At 38.8% G+C, this 10338-nt stretch overlaps 1 non-coding gene across 1 annotated transcript; it reads right to left on the bottom strand.

The window, feature by feature from the left end:
- Positions 1-2021: 2021 nt before the first annotated feature.
- LOC120101150 (U6 spliceosomal RNA) lies at positions 2022-2128 on the bottom strand. Its single transcript, XR_005501547.1, has one exon. It is a non-coding gene; the product is annotated as a U6 spliceosomal RNA (small nuclear RNA).
- Between the last annotated feature and the right edge of the window lie 8210 nt (positions 2129-10338).

The following is a 10338-nucleotide window of genomic DNA, read 5'->3' as shown; positions in this document are numbered from 1 at the left end:
CTTTTATCATGAAGGGGTGTTGAATTTTGTCAAATGCTTTCTCAGCATCTAATGAAATGATCATGTGGTTTTGTTCTTTCAGTTTGTTTATATAATGGATCACGTTGATGGTTTTCCGTATATTAAACCATCCCTGCATGCCTGGGATGAAGCCTACTTGATCATGGTGGATGATTGTTTTGATGTGCTCTTGGATTCGGTTTGCCAGAATTTTATTGAGTATTTTTGCGTCGATATTCATAAGGGAAATTGGTCTGAAGTTCTCTTTCTTTGTTGTGTCTTTGTGTGGTTTAGGTATAAGAGTAATTGTGGCTTCGTAGAAGGTATTCGGTAGTGATCCATCTGTTTCAATTTTGTGGAATAGTTTGGATAATATTGGTATGAGGTCTTCTATGAAGGTTTGATAGAATTCTGCACTAAACCCGTCTGGACCTGGGCTCTTTTTGGTTGGGAGACCTTTAATGACTGCTTCTATTTCCTTAGGAGTTATGGGGTTGTCTAACTGGTTTATCTGTTCCTGATTTAACTTCTGTACCTGGTATCTATCTAGGAAATTGTCCATTTCCTGAAGATTTTCAAGTTTTGTTGAATATAGGTTTTTGTAGTAAGATCTGATGATTTTTTGAATTTCCTCTGAATCTGTAGTTATGTCTCCCTTTTCATTTCTGATTTTGTCAATTTGGACGCACTCTCTGTGTCCTCTCGTTAGTCTGGCTAAGGGTTTATCTATCTTGTTGATTTTCTCAAAGAACCAACTTTTGGTTCTGTTGATTCTTTCTATGGTCCTTTTTGTTTCTACTTGGTTGATTTCAGCTCTGAGTTTGATTATTTCCTGCCTTCTACTCCTCCTGGGTGTATTTGCTTCTTTTTGTTCTAGAGCTTTTAGGTGTGCTGTCAAGCTGCTGACATATGCTCTTTCCTGTTTCTTTCTGCAGGCACTCAGCGCTATGAGTTTTCCTCTTAGCACAGCTTTCATTGTGTCCCATAAGTTTGGGTATGTTGTACCTTCATTTTCATTAAATTCTAAAAAGTTTTTAATTTCTTTCTTTATTTCTTCCTTGACCAGGTTATCACTGAGTAGAGCATTGTTCAATTTCCAAGTATATGTGGACATTCTTCCTTGATTGTTATTGAAGACCAGTTTTAGGCCGTGGTGGTCCGATAGCACGCATGGGATTATTTCTATCTTTCTGTACCTGTTGAGGCCCGTTTTTTGACCAATTATATGGTCAATTTTGGAGAAAGTACCATGAGGAGCTGAGAAGAAGGTATATTTTTTTGCTTTAGGATAGAATGTTCTATAAATATCCGTTAAGTCCATTTGGCTCATGACTTCTCTTAGTCTGTCTACATCTCTGTTTAATTTCTGTTTCCATGATCTGTCCATTGATGAGAGTGGGGTGTTGAAATCTCCCAGTATTATTGTGTGAGGTCCAATGTGTGTTTTGAGCTTTAGTAAGGTTTCTTTTACATATGTAAGTGCCCTTGTATTTGGGGCATAGATATTTAGGATTGAGAGTTCATCTTGGTGGATTTTTCCTTTGATGAATATGAAGTGTCCTTCCTTATCTTTTTTGATGACTTTTAGTTGAAAATTGATTTTATTTGATATTAGAATGGCTACTCTAGCTTGCTTCTTCTGACCATTTGCTTGGAAAGTTGTTTTCCAGCCTTTCACTCTGAGGTAGTGTCTGTCTTTGTCTCTGAGGTGTGTTTCCTGTAGGCAGCAGAATGGAGGGTCCTCGTTGCGTATCCAGCTTGTTAATCTATTTCTTTTTATTGGGGAGTTGAGGCCATTGATGTTGAGAGATATTAAGGAATAGTGGTTATTGCTTCCCGTTATATTCATATTTGGATGTGAGGTTATGTTTGTGTGCTTTCATTCTCTTTGTTTTGTTGCCAAGACGATTAGTTTCTTGCTTCTTCTAGGGTATAGCTTGCCTCCTTATGTTGGGCTTTACCATTTATTATCCTTTGTAGTGCTGGATTTGTAGAAAGATATTGTGTAAATTTGGTTTTGTAAAAATATGGAACGCTTCACGAATTTGCGTGTCATCCTTGCGTAGGGGCCATGCTAATCTTCTCTGTATCGTTCCAATTTTAGTATATGTGCTGCCGAAGCGAGCACAAGCTACTAATTTTTGCATGTTGACTTTGTATCCTATTCTTTGTTGTGTGTATCAGCTCTTAGTATATTTTTTTAAAATTTTTTTATTTTGATAGAGTCTTGAGGGTATTTTACATATAAAGTCATTTACAAATAGCTGTACTTTAACTTCCCCTTTTCTTATTTGTATCTCTAGTTATTCTTTATTTTCTCTTTTTTGCGTTTGATAGTACCTTAAGTACTATATTGAACAAAAGTTGAGAGAGCAGACATAGTTATTTCTGACATTTAGGAAGAAGTCTCTAGTTTCCTCATTTGGCATGTTGGTCATTGGTCTGATGTGAACAACTTTTTTTGTCCTGGGGTGTACTTTTCCACTTCTTGTTTTGAAGAGCTATTTTCATAAAAAGATGCTGAATCTCATCAAAAGTCTTGCATGTATCTATTGTGATGATCATTTGATTAATGTACTTGAGTCTATTTACATTCTAATTACACGTATTGACTCATGTGTGTTGAACTATTCATGTGTGAAACCAAATTGCTCATAGCTGTAGGACCTTTTGACTGCGATACTGAAATGGACATTTTAGAAATTTTGCATGTGTTGATCACAGAAATTGGTGTATGTCTTTCCTCTCATGACGTTTGTTCTCTCCCATGCTCTCAGGATTGAGACCTTTCTTGATGTAGCATTCCTGTAAATACCTTCTGTAATCCTGGCTTTGATAGTCATGAATTGCGTGAGTTGTTCTTGTCTCTTCTTTAATATGTGTGTGGGTGCATGCCCGTGGAGGCTGGAAGTGGGTGTTGGATCCCCTGGAGCTGGAGGTACAAGTAGTTGTGAGCTGCTCAATATGGGTTCTGTGAACTGAATTTGGGTCTTTTGGAAAGTAGCAAATGCTCTTAATCACTAGGCCATTTCTTCACCTTGATGAAATGACTCTGAAGTCTTGGATGCTGTGGTTATGCTTGTTTGCTTGTTTATTATTTGTTTATGTATGTATGTATGTATGTATGTATGTATGTATGTGTGTATATGTGCATGCATGTATGTGTGTCCGTATGTATGTATGTATGTATGTATGTATGTATGTATGTATATATGTATATATGTATTTATATATGCATGCAAGTATGCATTTGGATTCACTGAAGTCTGAATGTAGTATTTCCTGAGCCTTGTCTTCCATTCATAATATTTTTTTCTTTTGCTTGATCTAGTCTCTGGATTTTTATTTCTTATTTTCAACATTCTGGTGGTTCTTTTTTCCTTTTCCCAAGAGCTCATTTTTCTTGCTGAATTTCATGTTACTTTTTTTCTACATTTCTGACTTTTATATCTATGTCTTGAATCAATTTCTTTGTTCATTTTCCTGATAATGCATTTATTTTTAGAAGTAGGGTTCTTTTCTACTAGAATTCTTCTATTATGATGCCATAGAAATCTGTTGTTTTGCCTTTTTATGTTTCTGCGGTGTGATTTATGCATCTATTTAGTTTGAATCTCTTCTGGATATTGTTGATTTTTTTTGGTCAGAAGCAGCAGTCTTCTCTAGAGGGGTCAATATCCAACACAGGTTAAAGAGGAGAAAATACAATGTTGTAACAATAATAACTTTAAAATGAACAAGATACAGAAAAATATGCTTAAAATTCTTTATTAGTTATACTCATTGAAGACTAAAGAACAAAATACGGCAAACCTAGGGTAGAATGTTCTATGAGTTTAAAAACTATTTAGGATAAATATAGACAAAGGAAGGGAGAAAGGAGGTTGAATAAAAGAAAAAGAATGGAGACAAATGTTATCAAGTAAAATGGAAAGATCAAAAGATAAAAAACTGGGATGTCAACAACTAAAAACAGAATAAAATTACACCAATATAAGAAGGAAAATAAAAACACAGAAGCTAAAAAGAACCATATGATGGTCCATGTTGGTTGTAAACTTGGCTGGATTTCTATTCAACCAGGAGACAGACCTCTGGGTGGACCTGGGAGGTCGTTCCATGAAAGGCTTAACCGAGGGAGAGACTTCCTGAAGAGTGGCGCATACTTTCTCACGCAGCCAACATATAAGGCAAATCGAGGGAAGGAACATTGTTGCCTTTTGCCTGCTTACCTTTACCCCTTGCTGGTGAGTGCATCTACCTATCGATGTTACTGCCATTGCCATTCATTGCTGAGTACAGAACTCAGTTTCTTTGGCCTTCCAGGATGGACTAAAAACCAGTGTTCCCCCAGGAATCTTCTAAGTCTTCAGTGTCACATTGGGATTGCTGAAGCATCCTGTTTCATGGGCTGAACATCTAATGGGATTTTAGCCTCTCCTGTGTGTGGACAGCCCGTGCTGGACTACTTAAGTCCATACCATATAAGCCAATCTAATAATTCCCTTTTTAAAATTAATTAATTAGGTAACTTTATATATCTATTGCAGTTTCTTCTCCCTCCTCTCCTCCTATCCTTCCCCTATACCTCCTCCTACCTTATCCATTCCTCTTCCCTTTCTCTTCAGAAAAAGGGAAGCCTCCATGGATATCAACCAGCTTCAGCATATCAAGCCGCAGTAGGACTAGATGCATCTTCTCCTGTTGAGGCCAGATTAGGCAGCCCAGTAGGGTGAAAGGGTCCCAAAGGCAGGCATAAGCCCCCTACTCCCAAATATATATATATACACATATATATATGTATATGCATACATATATATATATATACACACACATACACACACACACACACACACACACACACACACACACACACACACACACACACACAGAGGGCCTATGTCCCTACCATTCATGCTTTCTAGTTGGCAGTTCAGTCTCCGTGAGCCACTATGGGCCCAGGTTAGTTGATTCTGTAGGTTTTCTTGTGGCGTCCTTGACCCCTTTTGCTCTTATAATCTTTCTTCTCCCTCTTCCACAGGATTCCTCAGGTTCTGCCTAATATTTGGCTGTGGGCCTCTGAATCTGTTTCCATTAGTTGCAGGGTGAAGCCTCTATGATGACATTTATGCTATGCTCCTGTCTGCAAGCACAGTAGAGTATCATTAGCAGTGTTAGGGGTGGGTTCCCTCTCATGGCACTGGTCTCAGGCTGGACCAGTCGTTGGTTGGCTATTTCTTCAATTTCTGGCCCATCTTTACCTATGTGCATCTTATAGGCAGGACAAACTGCAGGTCAAAAGTTTTGTGGCTGGAGCAGTGCCCCAATCCCTCCCTTGGAAGTCTTGCCTGGTTACAGGAGATGCCCAGCTCAGGCTCCATATCCCCCATGGTTAGGAGTCTTAGCTAGGATCACTTGTATAGATTTCTGGAAGTTTCCACTGTCATAGGTTTCTAGCTCAGTTCAGAGATACATCCCTCCCCCCAGATCTAGTTATCTCTCCCAGGATTTTCTCCCTTCTTCCTACCACCCCTTTAATTCCCCTTTAAAAGCATGCATTCATTTGTTCTGTTCCTGTAAAAGACTAGTATGGAGACCCTTTTCTGCTGCTTACCCATCTGCCAGAGGACTCATTAGTTCATAGAAGCTGTCAATCATGTTTGAAGTTCATAGGAACTGCAGGCTTGTCCTTTGGGTAGAACTGATGGTCTGTTTTCACCAGAGCCTCCTTGTTTAGTTTGGGCATGGGGTCATGGTGTCCACTTCTAATTCCACTTTCCCTCTGGGCACATGGCCAGAGCCATGAGATACTTGCTCCCTTTGGCTTCGTGACTCCTTTTCTCCACGTTTTTCAGCATCTGGCCACCCCCTTCAGGGTTGATGTTCTTCTTTTTCCTGCTGTTTGTATAATTCAGTCTGTTGCTACCCCAATGCTTCCCATTCCCTGTACTACATGAAGACAGCTTCTAGACACCTATCCTCCCTTGAACGTCAATTGATGTTGAGTGGTATTCTAATTCGCATAGAACATGTTTACTACCTTTTCTTTCTGCACTACTCCTTAGACATTTCAGTTGCTCCCATGTTCTGGCAGTTGTGAGTAATGTTTTAATGAACACGGGAGTCTAGACACAGATATTTCAATTCTTTTGGTTTGATTATTATAATCTCTTCTGGTTCTATTCCCATGATTTTAAAAATAGATTCCATGTTCTTTCCTCAAATGGCTATATTAATTTACCTTGCTACCAACAGTATACAAGGTGCCCTGTGACAACATTGGCCACGTGTTACCTTATCTCTTTTCTGTAGTACTTAGTCTAACACGGGTGAGATGAGATCTTACTGTGGTTTTAATTGACCTAAGAGATGATTAGACTTGAAGGCTTTTGAAGAGTTTATATGTTGGCTCTTCTCTTGAGAACTGCTCAGATCTCATTTAAATCAATGGCCTGTTTTCTTGTAATTGAGAGGTTTGAGTTCCTCAAATATTTTGGATAGAACTTCCTTGTCCACTGGGTGATTTAGAAATATTTTCCTCCTAATTTGTGGGTTGTCCTTTGTTTCCCTCACTCTGCAGAGATTGTTATTTTGATGGTTTTTATTGCTTTTATACCTGGAGTCATATTAGAGTCATATTAGAGAAGTTGCTGTCTGGACTGTTATGACATCCATCATAATTTCTACATAATTTTAAAAATACCCACCACCTTGTATTTATGATTACAATGAGTGCTTAGGGACTGATAAGTTAAGGCTAGCAGATCTTTCTCAGAAACCTAGGTTATCATTACACTACATACAACCTAGGATCACGAGTGTTAAAGATCCTTCTAAGGGAGCACAGCCCATTTATCTGCTATGAGCCTCACTTTCCAGCTTCCACAGCGAAGCAAGGCTTCCGGTTTTTGACCATTGTTAATGAAACTGAGTTTTAGTGTAAAGCTTAACTGTGCGCAGCAAGTGAGCCAGTGTGTGGCAGTAGTGTGTACAGGAGAGATGAGATCTGCAGAGCGTGTGTGTGTGTGTGTGTGTGTGTGTGTGTATGTGTGTGTGTATGTGTGTGTATGTGTGTGTATGTGTGTGTATGCGTGTGTGTGTGTGTGTGTGTGTGTGTGTGTGTGTGTGTGTGTAGGTCAGAGGATAACTTTGTGCAGTTAGTTCTCTCCTTCCACCTTTGTGTGGGTCCCAGGGATTGAACTCAGATCATCAGGCCTGGACACCAGGGGCTTTTACCCACTGAGCTAGCTTTGCCAGTCCTGCCTGCTCAACTCTAGGAAACCCTTTTGTTTATAGTGCATCTGGCTTTGCCTGCCTCTGAGTGCTTATGCCTTAGGGACTTATTCTAGAACTTTAGTATGAGTGCCTGACAGCAAGGTCTCTAAATTCATCAATGTATTTATGCTTCTTCTCCTTCCATAAATCCATGAGGTTTATACCACTTTGCTGGTGGCTTCTGTCATCTTAGTCCCATTTACTATTATCCTGTATTTAGATTCTGTCGAGCTTTTGACTCGTTCATTGTTGGCTGTCGATTCCCTTTCCCTTCCATTTTTAGTTTATGCTTTTTTGGGAAAAAACTGTCTTGTTTACAAATTCCTTTTGCCACTACCGTTTCTTGAAACCCACTCATCTTTCTTCTTTTAGTTATCATCCTTTAGTTATCTTCTACCAAAGATGTGGTTTTTCCCCCCATTCTTGTAGAACGTTTAAACTTGATTTCTAAGTGCTTAATTGGCTGCTGGGCTAGCTTTGTGGCACTATAACAAAGCAACTGAGCTCAACAAACTGAAAAAGAGGGAAGGTTTGTTTTGGCTCACAGTTTGGGGATTTTGGTCTTTGGTTGGCTGGTCCCATTGCTTTTGGTCTTATGGCAATACAGTGCATTATGGGAAGAACACAGCGGGTAAAGCTTATGTCCTCATGGTAGCTGGGAAGGAAAAAGAGAAAGAGACCAGAGTTCCAGAATCCCCTTGTAAGGCAGGTCCCAGTGATGCAAACGCTTCAGTAGGTCCCGTGTGATTTCCATTGCCTTCCGATATGGTCATGGGCAAGGGACAAAGCCTTGAGCTCCAGACCTTCGGGGGCATTGCACAATGAATTATAGCCATTAGATACGGGATTTTCTGAATTGACTGTTATTTTCTCTTGATAACACTTCTTGTTATTGGTGTCATTCTTCAATTTTAGATTCACTTATTTCTTTAATCTTGGGGAAATTTCAGCCATTATATCTTCAAATGTTATCATTACCTATTACATCTCATTGCTCTCCCTGAATCTCCCAGCCCTTCATCTCGGCTTGCGCTGTCTAACTACTCTTTTACCCCTTTCTCCGTTTCAGCTACTTTGGTGACAACTTATATAATAGCCTTTTACCCCCTAAAACACTTCAGCATGACTTTCTGATGTACATAGCCTGCTTTATAACTCATCCATTGGGTTTTAATATTTGGGGACAATGGCTTTCATTTTTTCCCCCAAGTTCCACTTAACACTTGTTTATGTGAAGTTAATTTTAAAATTAACTGACTTTTAAATCACCACATTCTACATTATTTTGATGATTCTTTTTATAGCTTTGCTTGAGGTTTAATTCATCTGTCACAAAACTACATACACATAAACTATTTTAGTAAAATTTGATGGATATAGACACCCAGCAAACAGTTGCTATACTCAGGAGGAGTGATACATTCATTGTCTTCAAAAATGTCCTTAATTCTTTGCAATTCTTTCCTTTCTCCCTCATCTTCTCTCACCATCCCTCTGTCACCTGTAAGGAGGTGTACCAATTTGTGTTTTTTTTCTTACAGAATACATTCCACATCATCTAGTTTTATATGACTAGAATTATACTAATTAATGCATTCTCATTTAATTTTCTTTTCTCAGGAAAAATTACCATAAAATTATGTTTTGATTGTGCAAAATATTCTTTAGTTATTTTATTTATAACAAAAGGACAATAATTATTTATGACAAAGGCATGGCTATGCTGTAAGTTTATTTATCCAACTTAGATTGCTACCAACTTAGAGCTAATAGAATTATACTATAAATATTCATGTATGAGGGTTTTGTGTGTGCGTGTGTGTGTGTGTGTGTGTGTGTGTGTGTGTGTGCATTGCTTAAGGTAATGTAGAACATGTATATGTAGGTCTGGACATAATCTCTACTTTATGTATTGAAGCAAGGTCTTTTGCTGAACCTAGAGCTCACTAATTACAACAGTCTAGCTAAGAAGCTTGTACCAGGGATCTCATAGGTAGCCACCATATCTGCTTAGCTTGTATTAGCATCTAGAGATGCAAACCTTGGTCTTCAGTTTTTCCTGGCAACTTCTTTAATCACTGAGCCCCCTCCCCAGATATGGACAAATGAATCTTTGTAGTCATATGTACAATTTATTTTTAGATTAATTTTACACACTTGTTCTTTGATAATAAAGACAGCTTCAACCTGCAGTTTTTCTATTTCTTTAAAAAATTTTGTTTTCTTAAATTTATTAAGATCTTTTTTGTTCTAATACAAGATCGTATTAAGTATTATTTTGAGTAGAAAATATAAAAGAGTACACCTTGTTGGTGATTTTAAGGCAAAACCTTCTCTCCTCTCGCCTCTCCCTCTCTCCTCTCCCTCTCCCTCTCCCTCTCCCTCTCCCTCTCCCTCTCCCTCTCCCTCTCCCTCTCCCTCTCCTTTTCTCCCCTCCCCTCTCTCTCCAGTCTTGCTTTTGGCTGCCCTAGGAGAATTGGAAGTTCCATTAATGAATTACGCCCACCATTCAGCTCAGTGATCAGTCTTATCCTGGGAACAAAACAAGTGTGTGTGGGGGGAGAGGGGAGTAGGGGGTGGATATCACTTATTATTTCTCAAAGACAAGTTAATTTCTTAAATTTTGAAATAATTACAACTAGCAACATTTTCACATGATAATAAATTAAAAAGTGTAATTTATCTCAGATATGCATGGCTTGTTTAACATGGAAACATCTATTAATGTGATTCATCAGCTCGAAAGACTGAAGAAAAGCAAGGAGCCAGGGAGATGGTTCAGCAGTTCAGGCTTATGCCACACAGGCAAGAGAACTGGAGTTCAGATCCTCAGAATTCATATAGATGCTGGATGTAATTCCAGCTCAGGAAGGTAAAGAGACAAGGGATTCCTCATCCCTCCGTAGCAAACTTGACAGGAAACTGAGCATTGGTGGGCTCTGTGAGCATTGGTGGGCTCTGGTTTGATTAAGAGACCCTCAATCAAAAGAATAATGTGGGAAAGACACTAAGGAAGATTCCCAACTCATAGAATCATCCACAGACATGCAAGTACATGTGCAC

Source organism: Rattus norvegicus, chromosome 2 (assembly GCF_036323735.1).
Source record: "Rattus norvegicus strain BN/NHsdMcwi chromosome 2, GRCr8, whole genome shotgun sequence".
Taxonomy (NCBI): Eukaryota; Metazoa; Chordata; class Mammalia; order Rodentia; family Muridae; genus Rattus; species Rattus norvegicus.
Note: the sequence above shows the minus strand (reverse complement) of the source record. Positions and strands in the feature narration are given on the sequence as shown.